This window comes from Leucopleurus acutus (genome assembly GCF_964270905.1).
Source record: "Leucopleurus acutus genome assembly, chromosome: 9".
Lineage (NCBI taxonomy): Eukaryota > Metazoa > Chordata > Mammalia > Artiodactyla > Delphinidae > Leucopleurus > Leucopleurus acutus.
Genome location: NC_139144.1, coordinates 26620058 through 26647479, shown reverse-complemented (window position 1 = coordinate 26647479; position 27422 = coordinate 26620058). Strand labels below are relative to the sequence as shown.

The 27422-nt window shown below is 33.9% G+C and overlaps 1 pseudogene across 1 annotated transcript in view; it reads right to left on the bottom strand.

Moving 5' to 3' along the window:
* LOC309966302 (platelet glycoprotein 4-like) overlaps nt 1-27108 on the bottom strand; it is a 35904-nt pseudogene extending 8796 nt beyond the window's left edge. The window contains exons 1-6 of the transcript in view: nt 27076-27108; nt 23840-24004; nt 10752-10910; nt 6288-6435; nt 5862-6045; nt 4530-4620 (exon numbers count right to left, since the gene is read on the bottom strand). The product of the transcript in view is annotated as a platelet glycoprotein 4-like (transcript). The remainder of the gene's footprint in view (nt 1-4529; nt 4621-5861; nt 6046-6287; nt 6436-10751; nt 10911-23839; nt 24005-27075) is intronic.
* Nucleotides 27109-27422: the final 314 nt, after the last annotated feature.

The window sequence follows — 27422 nt, the reverse complement described above, 5'->3', positions numbered from 1 at the left end:
TGCAATCTTACCAGCCAATCAACCCAGAAATTTGTACACATGTAATTTTTAAATCCTCCAGTAGCCACATTTCAAACTGATAAAAATATCAGTTATATTTTATTTAACCCAGTATATCCAAAATAATATCATTTAATGTATAATCAATATAAGAATTAACAAAATCTAAAGATCCAGTGTGTACTCTATACTTATAGCACATTTCAGTTTGTACCAGTCACATTTCAGGTACTTAATAGTGACAGGTTACTAGCTGCTACCATATTCAACAAGTCTGTATACTATACTATTCAATGGTATTCAATTTTGTATTAAATTTTCCCACTCCTTAAAAATAAATGAAAGTTTAAAAAAAAACAATGGCAAAATCACATGTTGTTAAAACTGTGATTGTGTTTTTCTATCCAATCAGTAGAGTGGCAATTTCCTTACCTTGAGTTTCCTTTACAAGTTCTTTTGGTAAATGTTCTTACTGTCGATTGTGATTCATTCACCTAACCTTATTGCTGATTAATGTTTTTTAAATCATTTATTGAAGTTCTCTCACTAAACAGAATTTTATGCAAATAGTTTGAAAATGTATACATCAAAATAAAAAGGGCATTTTTTGAGTTTATTGAACCTCTACAATTGTTAAGATCTGTGGCACACACTGGATATAAGAAGAAATAACTAGATAATTCCTCCATTTACTCCACAAATGAATATCAGTAAAATGAGCCACCACTGAATGTGTTTGTTCAAAACAGTAAGATGGGCATTGTCTACAACTGCCTTCGAACACCTTAGCCATTAAAGGAAAATAATACATCAAAAAGCCTTAAAAATCATCTGAAGTATTATCGAAGATTATGTCATAATGACACCATAAAGTATGTCATAATGACACCATAAAGGTCATGACTGTAAGATAGTGGATACTAGCAGGACTCTTTTTTTAAAAAAATACATTCAAATGTAAATCAATATTTTCATTTTATGTCTCTTTAAGCTTATTAAAGAAGATATAGGAAGTACTTCTAAATCATGATAAAAATGTTGGAATTTTTCCATTTTATCAGTCTATTTTCCTAGTGCTATAACCAACAGTCTCTCTCACACAGATTCTGTCTGAGTCCCTGGCCTGTCCAAACTACCCCTGCTCCTTGTTTATTTTACTTCTGTTTTCCTCTTAGATACTTTTAACTTCATGCCTGATGCTCATATATTTATATTATGGTCATTAATGAATCCTCCAATTCCTGTTTTAAAACTTCACTGCTTCTTAGTTTTGGACAAAGTTTTTAAATACATTTTTTAAACTCATAATAAATACTATTTAAAAGAAGCACAGTATATTTTTCTCTGTATCGAAGGATTGAAGTTTATTCTTAGGAAATTACTAAAGTTAGTGGTATTGGGACACTTTTATTGGTATTAGGACATTATTCACAGAAATGCATCACTTGGAAAGGAATTTCTTCACCCATCCCCATGGTTCAAAGCTCTGCAAATCAATCAATCAGTGGTTTTGCTGTTGTTGTTGTTTTTTCCTAGAAGAGTGTTAACAAAATTAAACATGCAAAACTCAGCAATACCTTTGTAAAAATGAACATTCCCTGTGTTTTCTTTTTATTCCCTACCTTTTACATAACTTTGTTTTAACATTTTTCATCTTCATTATATATTTTCCTATAAAGTATTGCCTCACCAGCTTTGTAAACATTATGCTCTGCTTCTGTTGATATTTCTTAGTAGCTGAAAGCTCGCCTCTGATTTTAATTACCTCATTTTGATTCCCCTTGCTTTTTAAACCTTAATTCTTAAACTAATAGGCATATGTGTACTTTGCTTTTCTTCAAGGAGAATAATAAGTTGGATCTAACTATACTTTAAATCTAAGTTCATAGCACCTTCTTTCTTCCCAACTCTAATTCAGAATGTTCATTTGTGCATACATTTTTCATGGTTAGTACCTTGGTTAGTACGTATGTAACCTTGTTTTTGTTGCTTCTGTTGTTCTTTTCTCTGTAATTCTGATCATCTTATTCAAAATAGATGGCTCTACTTGGAAATTCACTGATTCTACTTCATACTGAAACCTCCCCTTGGATGTATGTTTACCTTTTGTAATTATATTGATTTTTAAATTCTTTCAGTTTTAAATTATTATCTATACAGTATATACAAAACATGTGAACAGTAACTACTACTCTAAGTTTTTCTAACCCCTTACTTCTGCGGCCAGGAAGGCAGTTAATTAAGTAAAGTTTTTACAAAGCAAACATTTCCCTAGGAATGCAGTAAAGGTTTATCCTCAGTGGTTAATCTTGAGAAATTCAGTCACATTAGACAGACATTTACTAAGCCTGTATAAGAACAGAGATTCTGAATTATGTTGTAGGGATATAATGACAGGTAAATGCATACCCCTCCAGAACATTGTAGGTACGATGGTGGATTTATGGGAGAAAGGAGGTGATTTCACTGTGATTATTACCACAAAAGAAATGCCCTTACCTGTACCATTAATCATGTCACAATCGCTTGCCCACTAAGAGACATGCCTTAGGAATAAAAAATTTAAAAAAAAAAGGAAATGAACATTGTCATTCCAAGAACACCATATCACATTACTTTGTCTATTATAATTCAGTACTTCTGCTAAAATAATAAATATTGATTAGACTAGATGTGACAAATGCTAAGTTTAAGAAATATTCTAAATCATTTGGTCTATGTTTTGTTTGAAGTTTTCATCTTGTTGAGATAAATGAAGTGCCTGTTACCATTAAGTGGCCAGATTAAAAAATAAAAACTGCCAAATGTTGTTAGTTAGAAACAATTTGGAGCAGCCAGAGTTCTTCAAAAAAGGTTGAGAAATATTTATCAGAAATTTAGATCTCTTCTTAGGTTAAGTTTTTTTTGTTGCAATGGGAGAAGTGGATTGTATCATAGTATGTTGAGTGTTCAACTGAATAGAAGGAAAATATTAAGTGGATAATGGATGCAAACTCAGTATGAGGGAGAAGAGGGCAGTGTGGAGGAGGATAGAAAGAAGCAGATGTTTGAACAATAGCTATTGGAAACATGCAGATAATCAATTTATACTTTTCCCCTCTTTTAACTCTTGCATGAACTGACATTAAAGTAGGACAAAGTTTATTAATTTATACTTTGGTATCTACTTAAGATGTTTGTATTGTTTCCTGGTATATATACATATAACAGTAGAGATAGTTTGCCACTTTTTGATGATGGAAAACAGGTTTTTCAAACTCCTAACATACCATCCAGTAAGATGTCAAGGCAAGCTGTTGCTTCTTTTTTAAACAGAGTAAGCTATTAATCATGTTCAGTCTTGCCATGGTCAGTTAAATTAACCTTATCATAATCTTAAACTCATGTGAAATTCTTACTCCAATTAAGAGCATATAGTAACTCTCCTCAAAACCTCTCTGTGATATTGAAATGGAAGAGATGCTCACTTTCGTCAGTATACAAACACTATGTGATATCCCCTAAAATGAGCATTTAGAAGTGTTTGTTTTCCTCCATTAGACTTTTCTATAAAAAAAATGTGACTATGGACTCTGTAGAAGAAAAAGGGTTACATGAGTTAGTATTTAACTGTTTTATGCAAATTTTAGATAGGAACTCAGTGTGAGGTAATGGTTACTTAATTAATAAAAAGATTTCATCTCTTTTGATTTTGATTACTTTATTCTTCATCAAGAATCACTGATGTAAAACTCATTTTAACTTTGAGGAGAAAAGGCTTTTTCTTGATATTTATTGGGATCCTTCCTATTTTAGATATATGAATTAGGTGTCTCCAGATAAACAGTCAGGAGCTAGGGAAAAGTAGGAAATCATGGCTATATGAACATATCTCATTCTACTGCTACTTCACAGGAGGCGTGCTCTTTATCAAGTTTAATATGTCAATGTTAGAGCAGGACATAGTAATTCCATTTTCATATTGATAAAGTTTTAAAAAGCTGCGTTATCAATATATAAAATTATTTCAAGAAAAATTTGAAGGGGAAAGTCATGAAAGCATTGGCATGGATTCATTTAGCTTCCATCTTTATGGACATATTTAGTCATGTCCCTGGAATGAACAATTTTTATATTTCATGCTCAGTAAAGAAATAAAACAACAGTAAGATATATTTTCCTACCTGTTGGATGATAAGTTGACATTTTGACTTTCTTCCTTTTCATTTGCAGTTATGTAATTGTATGAGTGCACAATAACGCTGGTTATGCAGCAGAGATGGAAGTAGTCCCTTTAGATTTCTTTATGTAAGAGACCCTGTGCATAAACGTCAACCCTCAAGTGGGGCTGATACTCAGCACCTATGCACTAGTAGGACCGGTCGTCGCAACTAAAGGGTTAACGCCTGGCAGAACGGGAGTTTCTAGGACTGAGATACAGGCAGATCTGTTCCATAGGTTGGTGCCTGTGCCTTACCAGTTGTTAAACAAGTTTCTTGCCTGCCTTAGAGTATCCTAGTGACACACACACACTTTGTGTGAATACTTACTTTATGCCTTTAAATGTGTCAATTATGGCAACTTTGCTTATGTCATCTTTTCCATTGAAAACTTTATAAACTCCGTCTGAAGTATTGTGGTCTGAAAAGATATGTACAAGAAAAAATTACTTCTAGAACAAGCCATATTTTCCAAGTTATAAAATATGTAATTAACTCACTTTTGCATTTCTCAAACACTGGTTGTTCATAATTATTTTATGTGATTTGAAATATATATGCAATAAAGTTTTAAAATTATTGGTCTTTCACATTTTAAAAAGACAGAATGTAAAAGGTGCCTAGAAATAGCTGTAGATGCTGAGACAAAGGTAGAAAATAAATATCAGAAACTGACGTGATCGAACTCCAGCACTCTTTGTTGTAATTAAGCCAGAAAGGCCATTGTGATCACTACTCCTATTATATTGAGATGAGGGGATAGTGAACAAAACCTACGAGAACAATGACAGATTTCTAGAAGTTTTCTCAATGTTATGATCTGTAATAAGTGGTTACTAAAGATTAGGTACATAGAATTAAAAACAGAATTAGCCAAGGAAAGAAGAGTATTTGAGTTAAATAATAGTAACTGAATTCATTATTCCTCAAGGCTTTCTATACTTATATTTAATTGATATATAAGCTTGCAATCCTAAAAACCATCTAAAATATAATAACAGCAATGAATTAGAAAATATAACAAATATCTCATATAGTGACAAGTGAAATCATACTCAGTTTTTCAGTTCAGTAGTCATCTTGTTCTATTCGTGACTCATAATGTTAAGCTGTAACTAAATACATCACCATTTTTTAAAAATCTCCTAACTGCCATTTCATGACATTTATAGATTACTAGTTCATACCAACTAATTTTATGAACATATAACATTGCTGAGTTATCATTCTCATGTAAATTTTGAGTAACTTTTAAGTTTACATTAAAACAAATTTGTAAGAGGTCTAGAGAAGGAGGAATGATATGATAAATACATTTAACACAAATATATGGCATTAAGCTTGATTATTTATAGATAGGAAATCAAAGCCAAAACTGTATTCAAAGCCTTACCAGCTTACCATCTAATTTTAGACAATTTATGTATTTGTCAAAGAATGGAAACTTGATTAAATGTCAGCTTCTTCATTTTAATTGTTAAATTCAGATACGTAAATTTTCCCAACTAGTATAGCTGAGTTCATGTGAGATAGGGACTTTTAAGTAATTAGAATATGTATTCCCAGATCAGAAATACACATTAAATAATAAAATTATGAATTGCCAATGCCACCATATTTATCCAGTTAAAGTCTAACAATATCGACATTCATATTTGGTACTCACAGGATAAAACACACCAACTGTAGTAGTAATAGGGTGTGGAATCGAGCTCAAGAATGGATCCTTATAGCCCCACAATAGTTCTTTCAAAGTTCTCTTTTGAAACATAGAAGAGCTTGATCTTTTGATAAGTAAATTGAGTACTCCTTGAATAAATACATTTGGATAGAGATGGGGTGCAGTCTCCAAAAATGAAATCATGGTTTAAGACACCAATTGCAGTATCAGATTTTTAACAAATAAATGGAAAATACTAGAATTTAGCTTAATAAAAGAAAGGGCCATAATTCAAAATAATGCCGTAAGAACACATTGTCATAAAAATGACAAAATAAATGATATCTAATGATAGTTCTAATCATGAGATTAATTACAGAGGATTCTAGAGATTTCAAAATCAGTAATTTCGCTGTTTGTCTACTCACTGCTACAGCCAGATTGAGAACAGTGAAAGTGTCATTCTCGGTTCCAACTGACAGTGAGGGTTCAAAGATGGCACCGTTGGGCTGTAGGAAAGAGACCGTGTGGGTCTCAGAGTCTTGGGTTATATTTTCCTTGGCTAGATAACGAACTCTGAAAAAAAAAGTAAATAAAATTCAAAATAATTGTTGCAAGTGAACAGTAAGTCTCAAATGATGTTTATTCATGCAACAAATAATTTTTGAGTGCATAGACTATGTCAGAAATTAGGCTAAACAAGTAGGTTAAAATGATCAGTAGGCCAATGCTGAGCCTCTAGCAAAGTTGAGAAGAGGAATCTTAGATGTGCATAGCAGAGGAGAGGGAATACGTGTTATTATAGTGGGTTACACAGATTCTGTGGGAAAACACAGAACAGGAACAAACCCAGGCTTGGGTTGGTTGTGGTGGGGATAATGGACAAGATAGGAGACTGGGATTGACATGTATGCATTATTGATACTATGTATAAAATAGACAACGGATAGGAACTTACTGTACAGCACAAGGAACTCTACCTAATGCCCTGTGGTAACCTAAATGGGAGGGAAGTCCAAAAGGGAGGGTATCTGTATGTGTATGGCTGATTCATTTTGTTGTGCAGTGGAGGCTAACACAGCATTGTAAAGCAGCCATACTCCAATAAAAATTTTTTAAAAAAAGATACAATTCCACATAAGTGGTCTGAATGACAAAGAGAAGTTTAGTTGGGTAAAATAGCGTAGAAAATAACATGTATTAGGTAAGAAGTAGGAACCAGGTGTAATTTTAGAAATGCAGATGTTTCAATATAGTTGGTTTAAGGAGTAAGGAGAGTGGTGGAAATAAAGCGACTGTAATAGGCAACATCTGGAACGTAAAAGGGTTGCATCCCATACTTAAATGTTTAGCTTTTATCCTGAGAGTCAGGAGGAGACAGCGGAGAGGTTTAAACAGGGGAACAGTAAGAGCACGTTTTCTTATATTAGAAAGACTGTTCAAAGTGCACAGACTTTCCTGTACTGGCTTTTCCATAATTTCCAGTATTTTAATGAGAATTAAAGATAGCTAATGGAATACAATTTCCACTTTGGAGATCAGTTCCTCTCCATCCCTGCCCCATATACTGTACACTCATTAGTTCTAAGCTCCTGGAAAATACCAACTACTTTTTAGGAATGAGGTGAAGGGTGATTATTATGGAAAAAAATCTTTTGCAAGTACAAGATATTTACTGAGATGAAATAGGGTATTCATTGCTCTATCATATATTTGAATGTCTGCTTTGTGAGGCTACAGTAGATATCTGTTGTTATCTAACTAAGGTAAAGACTGAAAAAACATGAAACTGAAGTGTAAAAACCAAAGCAAACCAAAGAAAACCTGACCTGATTTCAATCAGGTATAATAAAAAAGTAAATTCCTATAGGATAGGTATTATGTGTGTTTTGTATCCCCAAGCACTGTCTGGTATATGGTAAGTACTTGGTAAATATTTTTGAATAAATAAATTAATTAATTGTTCATATTCTTTAAAAAGGGAATTCACAAAAAGAAGTATCTTATTTCTAATATAATTTCATCAAAGCTTTATTATTTACTATTCTTGGAGTACTGTAGACATACAAAGAATATAAAAATCTGAAACAGCAGCCAGGACAGTCTATTAGTAGTCAGTTACTCTTTTCTCTTAGATAATTGTATTTTAAACTTAGGCTACATATTATTAACATTTAAAATTAAAATACGGTAATTTTCAGGAAGATTGATATATATGTAGTAGTTGAAATAATAGCAAAAATAATTGTGACCCAAATTCTAGTTTACTTGGTTGTACTTACAACGCTATACCAGTAGATGGCACTCACTAAGGGAAAAATCCTTCAAACTGAGGCCTGTGCTTAGAATGTACTTTTAAAGAGAGAACATCATCACTCAATTTTTGGTTTAAAAATGAGAATGTATACAACTTTTAGAAAGTGTTGGTTAATAAGGTCAAAGGGAGGAATTTGCCTCAGATTTAGCCCAGTATTGCTTTCTATGTACGCCTGTCAAAGCAAAGTAACTTAAATTATTATTATTTTTTATGTTGGATCTGAGAATATTCTGAAGGAGGTACCAGGTCTTCACGGAAATGGTCTAGGTTGGAATATATATCATTAAGATCTCAATCCAGGCAATTTTATGCTTTGACCCATGTCACATCTTGTCAATCAAAGTTTCATCAAGCTCACTTTAGCAGCCAAAAGCCAAATAAGCCTGTGGTTCTGTTTGAGGAGAGACATCCTCCTCCACTTAGAATTTCAACTGAGTTCAGGGTGTAACTGATGGAGAGGCAGGATCACCTCAACACGCGGAAGACTCTCAAACTATTAACTTTTTCTGAAAAGTAAACTGTCGTTTTCCCATTATTTAAGGCATCCAAGCAGACACTAAGGACTCTGTTTTGTTGACATCATGAGAGAAGATGACTCATAGTTGATCATAATTTCCTTTAACATTGTCATGTAAATAGGAGTTTATTGTTTATGTACTTTAGCTGCAAATCCAACTTCTCTAACCCTCAGTTCATTGCTTCTCCAAGTAAATCAATTATATCTAACCCACCCTGCTTTCATCCCAGATAGAGATAGGTTAAAGCCTCTAAGAATACAATTTATATAACCTATCAAGCAAGACTAGGACAGGATTCAATATTATGTTTATGTTTTCCCATACTCCAATTAATATCCTTAAAGGTAAAATCATAACCCCTCCAAACAAACAAAAAATTAAACAAAAACTGTGATGAGTTCTCAAATTCTAGAAACTGTTCTCTTTTCTTGCATGTGGTCAGTTCACAGAGTTGTGATTTTTAAACAGTTATGCCTAGATTCTTATTAGGTCATATGTGAATTCTAGATTTTCATAGGTACACATCGTAGCTACAACATTTTTTGAACAAGATATTCATATAGGCTTTTGATAATGACATAGAACTATAAGACCCTGAAAAAATAAAAATATTTTTGAAGGTAAGATTTTTTTCTGTAACAATGAAAACCAAGTCTTCTTTGACAGAGTTGTGAATAGTCGCAGACCTGTGCCTGAAGACAAGGAGATGTGGGGATAATTACTAGAACAGAATAGGTACCAAGGTGCTCTGCAGCTTATATATGATGTGCTGCGGCAGCAGGCATCACCCTTCCAACTACTGTTATTTCATTATATTTGAGTGTGAGTTGTCAATCTAGAAACATATTAATGCATGGAGAGGAAAGAAATTATATAATTTAGAATATCTGAAACAGATAAGAAAGTTAAACTATGATTTAGAAGAAACCATTATAAATATGAAATTTTGTAATAATGCTTGATCATAGTGTATAACTAGTTGTAATTATCCTTGAGGAAAAAATCACACATTTGTATAACAAATGATATAGCAGGACTTAACTCTGTTCCCATATGGGCACCATAAATGTATTCCTAATCCTTGGTTAGGTTTAGTGTTTTTAGCACCTCAATCTTTCCTTTCCTTACTTTGATAGTTAGAAAAGACACATAGTCTAAAATTTAGATAGAAGAAAATGTACTCAACAGTCTAAGAGATCTCAGTCCTAAGTTTGTATGAATATGGTAAATCACTTCAAATCCCCTGGTATCAGTTTTCTAAATTTACAATTGAAAAGTTCTGGCTAATTATTTTCCCTTAGTTCTTAGAGTTTAAGAATGAGTTCAAAAGTCTATTAAACTGTTAAGGCATGTAAGATAAAGGTATAACTTATTTAGTCTCAGTACTGAAGAAAATATAAGAATGAAACTATTGAATAAATACAAATACCCTTAAGACCTGGAAAATAGTTTGAATAGAAGTCCTTAGCAGGTATTGTAGTTAGGTAGAATCAGTTTAATGGTGCGGTTCTCAGAACTGAGTGTGTATTGAAATCCCCCAGAGTATTTGTAAAACTCATTGCTGAGCTCCAAAGCAAGAGTCTCTGATTCATTTGGTCTAAGGTGGGGCCTGAGAATTTGCATTTCTACTTAGTTCCCAGGAGATGCTGATGTGGCTGGTTTAGGAGCCACCCTTGGAGAACCACTCATATAACCTACGCTTTCAATTTTAGGATTTTAAAGTGCTCTGGTTGTAAAATTGTGATAGATTTTTTTCTATTTAGCATGCATATTTTAGACTTGTTGAGAATATATGCCACAAGTGTAAAACTCCTTTAACTTCCTAAATGTAGGGCAGTTAATTGATGCTGGTAAATTCATAATAAAATATATATTTCTTATCATCATTAAATCCTTAGATTAGGGTTTTATATAGGCAGAAACAAAAATTTCAGTGTATATTAATGACAAGAAAATAACAAGTATATTCCAATACAATGGCAGTTGTCAAGTGGAAGCTTTTTCAGAAATACATATGGTCAAGGAAAGAGTGCCACTTACTATGGGGACTCGTTCACCTGTACGTGTAAGGACCTCTGCTTAACTTTAATTTTGCTGCTGTTAACTGCCACTCCCTCTGGATTCTGCACATCGAAGATTCAGAACTGTCTGTAAACTTCTGTGCCTGTTTTAACCCAATTTTTAAAAGCAATTGTACCTTCATCAAGGACAGCTTCCTATGAAAAAGAAAACAAGTTTGGGTTATTTCTTTGTAGTAGGTACGGGCACTTGTTGGAGTTTAAAACCTTTAATTATTCAATAAAAGGACTAAGCTCAAGTATCTTGCTCATGAGAACCTTTGTAACCTGCCATATGTTTGCAACAGAAATGTTTTCAACAGATTATGAAAGCAATCTCTTTTAGTTAATCTTTTACAAAGAGAATCTGTGTGTAATATTGCAGACATGTCTGTTGATTGTAAGGCCAACTGTTGGCAAGCTTTAGAGTGACTTTATGTGAGAGTTCACAATTTACTAAGGAAATTTTATTAAACCTTTTCCAAAAAGTTCTTATCAGGTTGAACATTAACTTCTGCCCTCAGTGAGTTGGACTGAGAAGGCAAAACAGAAAAACAGAGAAAAATCTAGTGGTATTGGAAGCTTTTTCTCTTTTTTCAGAAGTTGGATACTTCAGGGGCAGGTCACTTAACATTTGTTAGATTAAGAAAAATACAAATTTGACTTTTCTCCTTCAAAATCCTGCTCAGTGTGGCTTCCCTAATTCTCAATATATTTACAGCAACCTGTTAGTACATGTTTCCAAAAATTACAACAGGCTAATTCAGTACAATTAAGTTACTACTTTTTAGATAAAAGGATGAAGGAAATTTTCCTTTTATTCTTTTGTGAATTCCATTAAAATAATTGATGCCCCTTGTAGTAATGATAGACAAACAAAAAAATACCAATGACAGAATCAGAAAACCCTACATTAGAAATCTCTCCTGTGCTTCAGGAGCTGGCACTGAGTGGAAAGTCACCAAACCCCCTGGGTCAATTTCAGTATCTGTAAAACGAGAGAATTATCATAGATGCTCTCCTGGATTCCTTGCAAGGCTTTCACTCTCTGGGCAGGAAGCCTCTGAAGCTCTAGTAGCTAACGCAGACAAAGGTGACTTTGTAGCAGGCAGTGTTTCCAAGTAAGCACCTTGGGAGGGATGCCCAGGTATAAAGTTCCAACTTACCTTAGTGCTAGAAGAAGAGGGAGGAAAGTATTTCACACGAAATGAACCTAATCAGACCCATGAATACAGGGACAATCTGATTTCTTTGTTTCCTTCACCTACAAGCATCAATTCATAGAATGATGGATCAGGAAAGGACATTGAACATTAGCACATTTTCTAGGAGAGCGTGCTGAGGCTCTGAGAAACCAGGTGTCTGGCCCAAGGTAACCCGGCAAATACCTAGAAGTAGAATCATGATGAGGATCCTAGTCTCTGACCCTTAGGCTGGTCCTCTTTTACACCGTGTTTTTACTAATTTTTTTGTTTCTGTCCTCTCTGCACTTAGTTGGTAGAACTCAAATTGAGTTAGCTGTCTTCAGGGTACTTTACTTATTGCTTAATGTAGAAAATAAGGGGAATCCTTAGAGAAGAACAGGGCATTGGGTATAATGCCTTTACGAAACCCTGTGCTGTTGCGATCCTTTTACACTGGGTACATTGGAGCTGCTAAAGCAATGTGAGACCTTCTTAATTTTTACAAGCAATTGTCCTTGGAAATCTTTTTATTTGCTCCTAAAATGTCTTATTTCCATAGCAAGCCCAAAATTAAGACAGAATTGCACATAGATAAAGTATTATTGCTATTCCTCTAAATGTAAAGATGTTTACCCTAAATGATCAGAGTGTTATAGCTGAAATCTATATGGAAGCTGAAAGCTATGTTAATTTGCCCATTTCAAGAGACTTTATGAGGGGAAAACACACATGAGCATACACACATACACATGATTACTCTCACACTATAGAATCTTAAGGACTAATACAATATTAAGTGTTTATCATGTACCTCTGAAGGTACATATTTATTTCAGTTTTTAATGAGAGGAACACAATATATGTTTATATTGAAAAGGCACTGTGATAGAATGTACTTGGCAGGACAGAAAACTCCCTAACTATCATGCTTGTGCATTTAATATCAAAAGGCATCATAAGTGTATCATGCTTTTTCTTCTAAATGCCATGAATCATTTTGCCTTGTTTGTTCATCTGGAGACATAGATAGATAGATAGATAGATTTTTTTTTTTTTAAGTGGGAAAGTTGAAACACAAAGTGTTGAAATCAGTGCATGAATTATCAGCTGTTAGAGATAGGGTCATCTAACCCCATCCATTTTTTTTTTTACAGGTTGAAGTGGGTCCTAGAGAAACAGATGTCTGATTCAGTGTTGTATGACAATTTAGTAGTAGGTAATGGAGAATCAGGCCTTTTACTCCAATCTTGTGTAGTTTCCATAATACCATGATTTGTTCAGAGACAAAGAAAAAAATATTGAAGCAGTCAGAACAGAAATAAATTTCTTCTGATCGTAACACTACCATATGTATTAGAAAATTGTATTGGCCTACTTGAGTACTAAGACTAATTTTATCTCCAGTTCCTTTAGTTTTAAAAGGAGGAAAAGTTATGATGTCCTTTGTGAATTTAAGAGGCCTTGATTTTAAATTGACCTTGGGCTATCTGGTCTATTTTGCACATCTTTCACTAAATTTGAAGTACAAAGGTGATAAATATGTGTACAGAAAAAGTAATATAATTTAAGATCCTCTCACTTGCCTGAGAAGTACATCAGTATGTGTCCCTGACTTTAAATGTTCAGATTATCCAGCCCTAGTAATAACGGGATTCCAGCCTGATGACTCTTATGTGGCATGGTCTGCAGCTGCATTGAAAGCCATTTACCTTGAAACTTCTCTTTGCTACATTAATTTGAAAGCAGATGTTTGGGAGAATAGTATCTTCTATCTAGTCACATGGTCACTTCATTATTGCTGTTACAGGAAAACAGTACTCATCAACATGATGGTCAACTTTAGTGTAACTATTAAATTTAATATCTTCTTATGCATGAAGTGTATAGAATACGTTTGTAAATATATATATATATCCCATTTCTCAAGGCTCTTATAGAGTTCCAAGAAACAGAATCATACACAGCAGATTTTAATCTTTGAGTAGATTTCCTTGTCCTAGTCCCAGCCTGATCAAATACATTGGCTTCTTTACTCAAAGCCTAGAGTGAAGTGGTTAACAATGAAACTAGTTGCTATGAGTTTGATCCCCAATTTGGCCACATGCTGACCATTTAAACTTGGGCAGGTTATTTAATTTCTTGGTACCTCTTTTTCCTTATCTGTACAATGGGTATAATAAAAATATTAATATTAGGTTGAACTGTATAAAATTAGTATTTTTGAAAGTCAAAATAAGCAGAATATGGAGTAATTAAATATTTATCCTCATAGGTTGTTATAAGAATTAACAAATGTGAGCACTGAGAATAGTGTTAGCATATAATAAGCATTCAATAAACATTGGCTACTATTATTATACAAATTCTATCCACCCTTTCTAGGGAGAACTCTCATCTCATTTACTTCCCAGATTGCTTGCACTACTTTGTTCTTAACATTACTGTCTAAACCAGTCCTGTGGAAATAGCTCATGTAAAATCTTATGACACTTCTTTTTCTGTCATTTAGTCATTTTAATATTTACTCCCCATCCAGTGAAATCAAAACTTCCTTAAAACAGTAGAAACATACTGAAAACAGTATTCATCCTCTCCTCTCACTACTAAAATTTGTTCTGATTTGGACCAATTACAAGCAGTTTTCCCATGTTCAAAAAATTTTCTCGTGTGTGAATTATGTATATGTATGTCTGTGCATGTTGAGAGAAAGAAATCTTTAATTCCCTTCTTTGTCCTTTTTCTGAAGTCCTTTGGTAGTTTCTACTTTCCACATTCGTGATAGCTCATACCATTGACTTTTAGTCTATCTAGCAAGATTGCATAAACCTGCTGGGTTCATACAAATCTAGTAGGAATCATAGTCTAAAATACTGGTAAAGAAATTTTCACATACAATGCATAAAAAGCACAAAGTCCCTAAAAAAACATTCCTTGGAAATAAAGAGTAAAGAAATACATATATATATATGAAGTAAAATATATGGACCATTTTAGGCTATTCCAACTGCCAGTGTCAAGGTGCCATCTTTTAGAATGAGAGGGCATCATAGAGTCCCAACTCTATACTTTAAAAATTAGATAACAACATGAGATGATTTTCTGATCTTTTAAAATTAAGCAATTTAATTCTTCTTTTTTAATGGCACATTTATACAGGTAATAACGTTCTCAGTTTGATATCAGTCCATAAAATGAAGCAAGTGATCTGCAATGATTTCAGTGGTAAACAAAATCTGCTCAGTACTAAAACTTGTACACATTTGTAAAAATAACAGCAGTAACCTAAGTGCTGCTGAGGCAGGGGTAAGACACTTTGCTCTCTGGGATTACACATAACTCAGAGATGTGTGCCAATTTCTCAGTCCTTTGTCTCTACATTCAAACTCTTTAGAAAGCAAATCTACTGTTTACTTTTATCTGTAATCTCTATAGTAAAGATTAAATCTGAGCTCTGATCTTTGATATATACACTGATGTTCATATCAGATCACTTATAAAACCTCTCTCTTTTTCTCCTAAGGTATACAGTTCTATCAATAACTCAGTTGGACATTTTGCAGTTTGTTCTTTTTACTCCTCTCTCTCCCTGTTTAGTCCCTCTATCCCACTGCATCCCATCACCCATCAGTTCTATGTACTCCATCACACTAGACCAGAGTGCCTTTTGTTATGTGAAGACTGTGCAAAGATCTTTCTAAAGGGAGTCTTAAATTCTCCTTGAAAGTGGTCATGTCCTATATTGGTGTTTCCTGTTTTTGGTCTCCTCACTTTCCAACACTTTCTATTGTAGAATTACAGAGTACAAAGCTGTGTAAATCAGCAAGTCCCTCCTTTCATAGTGCTTAGGTTTGGAAACTGACTCGTCCTCTTTTTGGCTAGGTGAGTTGGCAAGTTGATTTAAGGTCTTGTGACTGTAAAATAATAGTACCTTCTCATAGATACTTGTGAAGATTAAATGAATTAGTATATATGCAGCTCTTAGTAACACTAAATAACACTAAATTAATTATTTAGTATATAGTATATTAGTATATAGTATATTTGATATCAATCACTAAATGCAGATTTTGTTATATCTAACCCCTACCAGAAAACATACACCAACTACTATTGTCTATCATGTCATTAATTAAAGTCTTCTGCGTAATGTTCAAAACTACCAAAATCTTACCACATATTGTCTTTCTAATCATCTCTCTTGTTAATCCTGTATTTCTGGCACATTTTCTACATTGCTCCTTCCCTCATCACATTTAGTTGCATTTCCACAACTTTATCCATCGTATTAACCAGTTCTTTGACACTTTTACTGCAGTCTACTTTGGACACTCAAAATTTTATTCTTCAAAATGCAACTCAAGTCTCTCCTTCTTCCTGAAGTTATTGAGTACTCTGAGAAAGTTCTCTTTCTAAATAACATTTATTTTTCCATATTCTATACTTTAGAATTCAATTATAGAGTTTCATAGGTCTCTATATGTTTTTACAATTTGCTTTTCCCCAGTTAAAACTTATATTTCTTCAGATAAATATTTATTTTATTCTCTCTTAGCCTCTATACAAAAGCAAATTTCTGATGTCTGAAAACTCTTATTTCCTCAGGATTAGCCATTGTGAATTTAGAGATAAGTATTAAACAATTAAAATAGATGCTAGCACCTCTCCTGCCATCTAACAGAATCTATATGTATAATATTGTTTAATAATAATAAAAAAATATAATTGTTCACTATTCAGCTATTGATCATCAATTATGTATCAGAAAAAAAATAGTCTTAATGTAAAATGCTATGCACTGGAAGATTGTTGTGACTTTTCTATTCTGAAAACTTTTCCATAATATAAGTTATAGTCTGTGTGTCAGAACTGACCCTGTTCTCTCTAAACAGAAAATTCAGAAGGGAAGCACAGTTTATAGAATAAGAAGTGTGTTGAGCAATGACAATTCTCTGTCACACCATTAGCTAACCTTCACCTCACCATCACCTGTATGTCTCTGTTGAACTGTATAAAAAATGGTATCGAGAAATGTGGCAATTCCAAGGAAGGAGATGGCATTCAACTTATAATATTTTTTTCAATTAAATGTATGCAGTTGAAGATAGGCAATCTGTTAGTAACAGAAAAGATAGAAATTACTATATTATTACTAAGCCAATATAGCAGGCAAGTATAGAAAGTGTACCTTAAAATGTCTTATTTTTCTGTCTTTTATACTGAGACAACAGCTGTAATGGTACAATGAGACAATTTATTTAAACTGTAAAACATAAGCATTTTAGCTAAGCAACAAAAACAAAGCATTGGAAAATAATAACTTCTTGTCCTAAGAAACTTGATTTGAAATTAAATCTACATATTTATTTGTCAAACGTGGATGAGACAGATAATGGTCTTGGCAGGAACAGAAATTGCAGTGTGAGTTGGTAGTCTAGCCCATTTTATGAACCAGTTCTTGTTCTCCAGTGTGCACTGTGCTTACTAACATCTAGACCATTGACATCTGAACCACACTGAGAGCTGAGGCAAGCACTCAGATATGTTTTATTTGGCCAGCATTAGGTTTAGAAAATGAACACACATGCCTTTAGGCAGGGCACACACTTTTAAATTCCAGTAGTCCCTCTCTTCACTTTATCTTATTCTTGGCATCTTCAAAATTTTTTGTTAAGTTTGTCTTCAAACCCTTGAAGCCACTTGAAATTTGAATTTTCCATCCCTGGTTTAGGACTTCAGCAGATCTGCTACTCCTTATCCTAGTTTTCTGTCTCTTTATCAATTAAAGTTGGTGAGTGTGAAGCTGAATTAGAAAGAACTAGGATTGAGATAAATTTTGGCTTGTTGTGCAAAGTCTATATACCAAGTCATTTTATTTTTAGTTAAAACTATAGTCAACTTATTATGCATATACTGGGGTATGTCCTATATATCATTTCTGAAAATATTTTTAAGAGTCAAGTGTAAAACTTCATCAATAGGAAATATCAATATTTATAAGACAATCATATATTATTACACATATTTTAAAAAGCAGTTTAGCAAACAAAAAATTATTTTTTTACCAGTTTTGCCAAATATTCCTGTATCAGTATTAAACACAATTATGTTTAAGTTATGTATAAGAAATATCATTTTACTTTTCTGAATATTAACCAGAGTGCAACTACTTCTGTAAATATACTCTCACAAAATACAGTTACTTATTTCTTATTCAAAGGCATATCAATATATGGTTTGGACATAATTAAAAGCAATTAATAAGCAGTTAAGGAATACAAAAAATAACTAGATTAAAATATAATATCAAAAAGTCATCACGAGAGGAGGAGAATACAAATGCAGGTTTTTAAAAATGCATTTGAAATTGAGATCAACAACTTAAAACAGTCATACATGTATATATAGACTGCTATACAAAAACCACATGGTAACCACAAATCAAAAGTCTATAATACATATACACACAAAAAAGAAAACAGAATAAATCATAACACTAAAGATAGCCATCAAATTACAAGAGAAGAGAACAAAAGAGGAAGGGAAGGAAAAAGACCTACAAAAATGAATCCAAAAATATTAATAAAATGGCAATAAGAACATAAATATCAATATAAATAAATATCAATAATTACATGAAATATAAATGGACTAAATGCTCCAACCAAAAGACAGAATGGCTGAATGGATACAAAAACAGACCCATATATATGCTGTGAACAAGAGACTCACTTTGGATCTAAAGACACAGACTGAAAGTGAGGGGTGGAAAAAGGTATTCCATGCAAAAGGAATTCAGAAGAAAGCCAGAGTAGCAATACTTACATAAGACAAAATAGATTTTAAAATAAAAACAGTTATAAGAGACAGAGAAAGACACTCCATAATGATCAAGGGATCAAACCAAGAAGAAGATATAATACTTGTAAATATATATGCACCCAAAATAGGAGCACCTAAACATATAAGGCACATAATAATGGACATAAAAGGAGAAATTGACAATAACACAATAATAATAGAGGATTTTTAACACCCCTCTTACATCATATAGATCATCCACATATAAAATCAGTAAGGAAACACTGGCCTTAAGTGACACATTAGGCCAAACGGACTTAATTGATTATATGGAACATTCCACTTGAGAGCAGCAGAATACACATTCATTCCAAGTGCACCTGGAACATTCTCCAGGACAGATCACATGCTAGGCCACAAAAGAAGCCTTGGTAAATTTAAGAAAATTGAAATTATATTAAGCACCTTTTCTGACCACAGTGCAATGAGACTTGAAATAAACTGCAAGAAAAAAACTGCAACAAAACAAAACAAAACACGTGGAGGCTAAACAATATGTTACTAAACAACCAATGGATCACTAAAGAAATCAAAGAGGAAATCAAAAATTACCTAGAGAGAAATGAAAATGAAACATGATGATCCAAAACCAGTGCTTTGCAGCAAAGGCAGTTCTAAGAGAGAAGTTTCCTGTAATACAAGTTTACCTCAGGAAACAAGAAAAATCTCAGTTAAACAATCTTAACTTACACCTAAAGGAACTAGAGAAAGAAGAACAAAAAGAAACCTGCAGTTAGTAGAAAGAAAGAAATCAAAAACATCAGAGCAGACAACAATGAAATAGAAACTAAAAAAAAATCAATAAAACTAAAAGATGGTTCTTTGAAAAGATAAACAAACTTGATAAAGCTTTAGCCAGACTCATCAAGAAAAAAAAGAAATAGCCCAAATCAGTAAAATCAGAAATGAAAAAGCATAAGTTATAACTGACACCACAGACGTACAAAAGATCATAAGAGACTACTATGAACAACTGTGTGCCAGTAAAATGGACAACCTAGACTAAGAAATGAATAAGTTCTAAGATACAGTCTCCCAAGACTGAACCAGGAAAGAAATAGAAAATATGAACAGACCAATTACGAGTAATGAAATTCAATCAGTAATTTAAAAACTCCGAATAAATAAAAGTACAGGGTCAGATGGCTTTACATGTGAATCCTACTAAATATTTAGAGAATAATTGACACATATCCTTCTGAAACTATTCCAAAAAATTGCAGAGGAAGGGATACTTTCGAACTCATTCTACGAGGCCAGTGTCATCCTGATACCAAAACCAGACATAGTACAGAAAAAGAAAACTAAAAGCCAATATCACTGATGAACATAGATGCAAAAATTCTTAACAATATGTTAGCAAACCAAATCCAACAATATGTTAAAAGTATCATACATCATGATCAAGTGGGATTTATTCCAGGGATGGAAGGATTTTTCAGTATCTGCAAATCAAACAGTGTGATACACCACATTAACAAAATGAAGAATAAAAACCGTATGATCATCTTAATAGATGCAGAAAAAGCTTTTGATAAAACTCAATATCCATTTATGATAAAAATTCTCCAGGCGGTGGGCACAGAGGTAACCGACCTCAGCATAATGAAGGCCATGCATAACAAACCACAGCTAACATCATACTCAATGGTGAGAAGCTGAAAGTATTTCCTCTAAGATAAGGAACAAGACAAGGATGTACACTCTTTCCACTTTTCTTCAACATGGTTTTGGAAGTCCTAGCCTCACCAATCAGAGAAGAAAAAGAAATAAAAGGAATCTAAATTGGAAAGGAAGAAGTAAAACTGTCACTGTTTGCAAATGACATTTATTATACATAGAAAATCCTAAATATGCCACCAGAAAACTACTAAAGTTCATCAATGAATACAGTAAACTTGCAGGATACAAAATTAATATAGACATCTGTTGCATTTCTATACACTAACAATGAACTATCAGAAAGTGAAATTAAGGAAACAATCCCATTTACCATTGCGTCAAAAAGAATGTAGTACCTAGAAATAAACCTACCTAAGGAGGTAACAGACCTGTACTTGGAAAACTATATGACACTGATGAAAGAAATTAAAGACAACACAAACAGATGCAAAGATATACTGTGTTCATGGATTGGATGAATTAATATTATTAAAATGAGAATACCACCTAAGGCAAACTAGAGATTTGGTGCAATCCCTATCAAAATACCAATGGCATTTTCCACAAACTAGAATAAATAATTTTAAAATCTGTATGGAAACACAAAAGACACCAAATAACCAAAACAATCTTGAGAAAAAAAAAATGGAGCTAGAGGAATAAAGCTTCCTGACTTCAGAGAATTATACAAAGTTACAGTAATCAAAACAGTATTGTATTAGCACAAAAACAGATACATAGATCAATGGAGCAGAATAGGGAGCCCAGAAATAAACCCATACCTATGATCAATTAAACTTCAACAAAGGAGACAAGAACATACAATGGAGAAAAGACATTCTCTTCAGCAAGTTGTGTTGCAAAAGCTGGACAACCTCATGAGAATCAATGAAACTAAACACTCCCTCATACCATATACAAAAATATACTCAAAATGGATTAAAGACCTAAATTTAAAACTGGATATCATAAAACTCCTAGAGGAAAACATAGGCAGAACGCTCTGTGACATAAATTGCAGCAATATTTTTTTAGCTCTGTCTCAAAAAGCAAAGGAAATAAAAGCAAAAATAAACAAATGGGACCTAATGAAACTTAGAAGCTTTTGCAGAACAAAGGAAAGATTGACAACACAAAAAGACAACTTACTGAATGGAAGAAAATATTTGTAAATGCTATGACCATGGATAAGAGGTTAATATCAAAAATATATAAACATCTCATACAACTCAACATCAAAAGAAAACCCAAACCTAACAACCTATTTTAAAAATGGGCAGAAGAACTTACTAGACATTTTTAAAAGAGGATATCAGATGGCCAATGGGCACATGACAAGATATACAACATTGCTAATCATTAGGAAAATGCAAATCAAAACCACAATGAGATATCACTCACACCTGTCAGAATGGCTATCATTAAAAACATGGCAAATATGAAATGTTGGTGAGGATGTGGAGAAAAGGGAACCCTGATTCATTGTTGGTAGTAATGTAAATTGGTGCAGCCACTGTGGAAAATAGTGTGGAGGTTTCTCAAAAAAACTGAAAATAGAACTACTATATGACTCAGAAATTCCACTCCTGGCTATATATGTGAAAAAAACAAAAACACTAATGTGAAAAGATACGTGCACCCTAGTATTCATAGCTGCATTATTTTCAGTTGCCAAGATACGGAAGCATCTTCAGTGTCCGTCAACAGATGAATGGATAAAGAAGTGGTATATTTTCACAAAGGAATAAATACTCAGCCATGAGAATTTTTTTAGCTATTTGCAGTGATATAGATGGACTTGGAGGGCATTGTGTTAAGTGAAATAAGACAGACGGAAAAGGCAAATACTGTATGGTATCACTTATATGTGGAATCTAAAATATACAACAAAGTAGTGGGAAAAAAAAGCAGCAGGCTCATAGATATAGACAACAAACTAGTGGTTACCTGTGAGGAGAGGAGAGGAGGGAGGGACAATATAGGCCTAGGGGATAAATGGTGAAGAAAATATTTAAGGTAGTGGATGCCTAGTTTCTGTGATTAGCCTTGTTTTCTTACTAATCTCAAATATGTACATTTTAACATATTCTAGTGCAGTATTGTTCACTTTGTCATGGACAACTGATTAATGACAATTCTGTTAAAATCAACCAGATGGTGTCAGTATGTATTTCACCTAGTCAGTCTTATCTTTGGTATCTTTATATGATATATGCTTATTTCATAAAGATGGCAAGAAAACTTTTAGTGGAATGAGTAGATCCTATTGTAACAAAGAATTTATTATTCTAATATTTGAAAATATACTCATTTGAGCTATTTTGGTTGCAACAGGATTTTTTAAAAATGCAGTTGACCTGACATCAATAAACAGAATGTGCTTTGTAGCTTATAAACAAATATTCCCTACTTCAAAATGCCCCTGGCCAGGAAAAACAAAAATGCCAACAGAATGGAGGCTATAGACAAAAAAGAGGCACACATAATATTTTTGTCAACCTTGTAAATATAGTAATAAAAATTATATTTTGTTATGGTCTCACATTTTCCCTCCATAGCTTTGTTGTGGTAGAAACACCACTGTTACGAATTTATTAGTATTTCTTTCCACTTTAGGAACCACTTAGTTTTTCAGAATTATTACCAGCATGGCTAAGAAAATAAGGGAAATTAGAGTTTCCCCAAAATGCAGAAAGACAAATGTTATAAAAAATTTTCATGGCAATTTATTAATATTTTACTCTTTTTATCTATTAGGATTTCCCTTTACCTGTTTCACTGTAAGTCAGGATAAACAAACTGATTCACACTGAGGTCCTGGTGGCTAAGAAGCTTGAATAGTCATGAGTGTCACATGTTTTTTTTTTTTCCATTGTAAGTGAAAAACTCACAAGCCTAAACAAGTGACTTATTTTTCCTGTGGAATTTTATGTGTCACTGAGCAAGTAGGGTGAACTTTTTATTAATTGCTTGGGGGTGGAGGGTGAAGAATAACAGGCTACCTCCTATGGCTTTGGCCAGCGTTGTCATAATGCGATGGAACAAGTTATGTAAACCTGATAATAATGACTAGATATTCTCAGGTAGATAATTGTACAGCACCTGAAAATTTTCGTGGAACATAATCTTTTAAACGATCATTGTAATTGCTAAGTAGAGAATGTCACCCAGGTGTCCTGTACTGTATACAAGTGATCATATTCAGGGGAGCTTATCAAGTAATATTTTACTGAATGCCCATTTCATAGAACATTCCCCAGTTTTCACCTGCAAGTTGTACCTAAGGTGGCCATTAAAATAAAGGGATCCAACCTGGTGTAATTGAGACTGGTAGACTGAAGATGAAACCAAAGCCTGATATGCTGCCACTCAATGGCTCTATACCTCAAATTCCTCATGTGTAACACAAGATGCTAAGATGAGATCTGTAGTTTTTAATTTAAGCAGCTGAACTGGCTCTTCACTCAAATTCTTACACGGAAAACCAAGCAGAGTGACTATGATTACAACAGTGGTGGCAACCCTGAGACCCCGATGTCCTTTGCAGTTCTGACAGATGGAATATAAAATGATTTAAAAATTATAATTTGGTTGTTGCTAAAATGGATATACGTGTGTATATTTGCTACTTTTCGGATTCTATGCCATCACCTAGTTGACAATCTATCTGACCTTTACCAGAATCATTCTCCTTTATTCAAGCATCCCCATGGACTATAGGGAAGAGTCCCAAGGGGCAAAGAGTCCCAAGAACGTCCACTGGAGAACCCAGGGGGCAACACGTTCTTCAGTGCCTCCCTCTTTAAACCTGAAAACTCATTATTATGACTTCTAAGAACCCTGAGCTGAGAGACATCAAATCATGGGCAGACCTGCGTACTGCCTAGACTCTGTCTGCTTTAAAGTTAAAACTAAAGTGACATAGTGTACACAGCCCACTGCTGTTGAGTCAAGTTCATCAGAAAACAGAAGTGTCAATAATTTATTGTGTTGAATCGCATGGTTAGGCAGTTCCTAGTCTAACTCTGGATGATGCATAAGCAATGATACAAGAGTTACTCTAACATTCCTGCACATGTGTACTGATATTTTCAACAGAAAAAGATTGAGTTTATCTACTTTTTCAAGTTTTTAACTGCATGACTCACTTTTGTTACCTTGATGTAAGTTTCCATGTTTTTCCCTCTAAGAATAGGGAACATATTTCACATGAGTGTAGTCCTGCTTTATCAGCAGCTTTGCTTTCTGTGGTTTCAGTTACCCACAGTCACATAAGGTCAACTGAGGGCAACTAAAACTGTCCAAAGCAAACTCTTGAATAAGGGGTACTGCTTAGGGTTTGGTGCTATCCATGGTTTCAGGGCCATGCTGAAAGTCTTGGAAGGTACCCCACGACACCCATGGATAAGGGAGTGATTACCGTACTTGGGTACATTTATTATGCTTCAATGCCTTGTCACCATGAATAAGTATTGCTATCATAATCATACTTTAACCTTATGCTTCATACTACAAAATTATAAATGCAGTTGACCCTTGAATAACACAGAGGGGTTATAGGCACGGACCCTGTACACAGTGGAAAAACCACATTATGACTATATAGTCAGCCTTCCTTATCTGTGGTTCTGCATGGATTCAACCAACCACCCATTGTGGATTGGGCAGTACTGTAGTTTTTATTGAAAAAAATCTGCATAAAAATGGACCTTTGAAGTTTCAACCTGTTTTGTTCAAGGGTCGCCTGTAGTTTTATTCACCTGAAGCAAAAGAGGGACAAACACATTATGTAAGGCATGCACTGAGTACATGAGAAGAAAGTTCAGGTTACTCAGCACATCCTACTCAACAGCTTTTCCATTTATGTTTATCTTCAAACAAAAAAAACCAAAACATGTGGTTTGTCCCCGCTTTTCTCTCAAATGCAGTTATTTATAGCAAGTAAAATTTTTTCTTGCTTACTTGGTTTTCTTAACAATGCAGCATCTTACATATTAAAATTTATTTTATTTGCTAATTTTAGATTAAACTTTTTTCTTTATTGTTTCTTCTTCGTAGAAATAGACAAGATATTGATGTCTGTAGTAATTTACTGCTTGTTTAAAGTACTTAAATTTAGAAAACAGGTGCTGGAAAGAAAATTAATTATTAAGACTTATGTCAAGTAGAGAAAGTAAAAAGTATGTTTTAAGATATCACTAATCACATACTTTTCTTGAGTCTGTAGGGATATCAGCTGTATCCTATCAGTTCATAGATCATAAATTCTATTTCTTTTGTAGAATTTGTGAGTATATCTACATGTGGGCTTTCTTTGAAAGAAGGAAGAATAGAATTTTTCTGTTTCTTTTTTTGTTGTCATATCTACATAGTGTTTCTAGAATGAGCAGTATGCCTTTGCACTATGTTGCACTGGTGGTAGGAACTGAGGCTGAGCTCTAAAAAGCATCTCCAATACGGAGTTCAGAACAACAGAGAAAGTTCCCAGGGAATCTGTAATTATTCCCATGTGTGGATAGAGCTGTGTTCCCTGGGAAACTCCACCTAGAAAAGGCATCACCCAGGGACTTCCCTGATGGCTCTTTGGTTAAGAATCTGCCTGCCAATGCAGGGGACATGGGTTCGATCCCTGGTCCGGGAAGATCGCACATGCCACGGAGCAGCTAAGCCCATGCGCTACAACTACTGAGCCTGCGTGCCACAGCTACTGAAGCCCGCGCACATAGAGCCCATGCTCCACAAGAGAAGCCACCGCAATGAGAAGCCTGTGCACCGCAATGAAAAGTAGCCCCCGCTCGCTGCAACTAGAGAAACCCGCATGCAGCAATGAAGACCCAAAACAGCCAAAAATAAACTAATTTAAAAAAATTAAAAAAAAAATAAAAGCCATCACCCAGAGGTAAAATTTCCTGGGATGTGAACTACGAAACTTTAAAACAGCTTCAGATTACAAGAATATATACTTGTACCATAAATGAATGCCAAGACCTGGATGACATTTTCTAACTCATGAGTGAGTATCACAAATTTCCTATTCTATCCATAAGTCTTCTTTCCATTTTTCCTTAGAATAGGGAACCAGATCAGACACCTCTGTTTTCCACTAGACACACACTATTATTCTTTTGATACTCAATCTTCCTCACCTAATAAATACAGTATCTGCCCATAAAACTCAGTTTTAGAGTTTTGAGTGTAATTAACACAACAACAGGTTGAATATGAGTGGTGAAATTTAGCTTTCAAAATTAATTAAGTTCCTTTTCACACTCTTACTTTACACGATATCTAGGTGTGTTTATAAAGCCATGATTCCCTAGACATGAATAAAATGCAGATACACATCCAAGCTAGTTAAACCAGTCATTTAAATCTGGTTGTGTTTCATCATGTGGAAACAGAAGGTCATTAGACTAGTACGTATTTTACATGTGATCCCAATATGTAAAGATAGTTAAAAGAACAGCTATTCTGGTCAAAGTGGGAACTATGGCCCATTCCCCTTCCAGTCACATCTCATTTGGGCTCTGAGTCATCCCCACAGAACCCAAGGGCTCTGTGGAAAATGTTTAAATAACTAGATTAGGAGATCTCCAACACATTTTTTTTCTTGAACTTACCATAATCCTTTTAATATACTTGTGCATTTCCATCCTATCAGAATATATGGAGGTAAAAATATGTAATAGAAAAAAGTTTATAGATATCTATAATATAAAACAATAATATACATCACTAAATTATGTTTTTCAAATATAACAACTTAAAACTTGTTTTGGATGGGCCCTGAACCAAGATGGCGGAGTAGAAGGATGTGCTCTCACTCCCTCTTGTGAGAACACCAGAATCACAACTAGCTGCTGGACAGTAATCGACAGGAAGACACTGGAACTCACCAAAAAAGATACCCCACAGCCAAAGACCAAGGAGAAACCACAATGAGACGGTAGGAGGGGTGCAATCACAG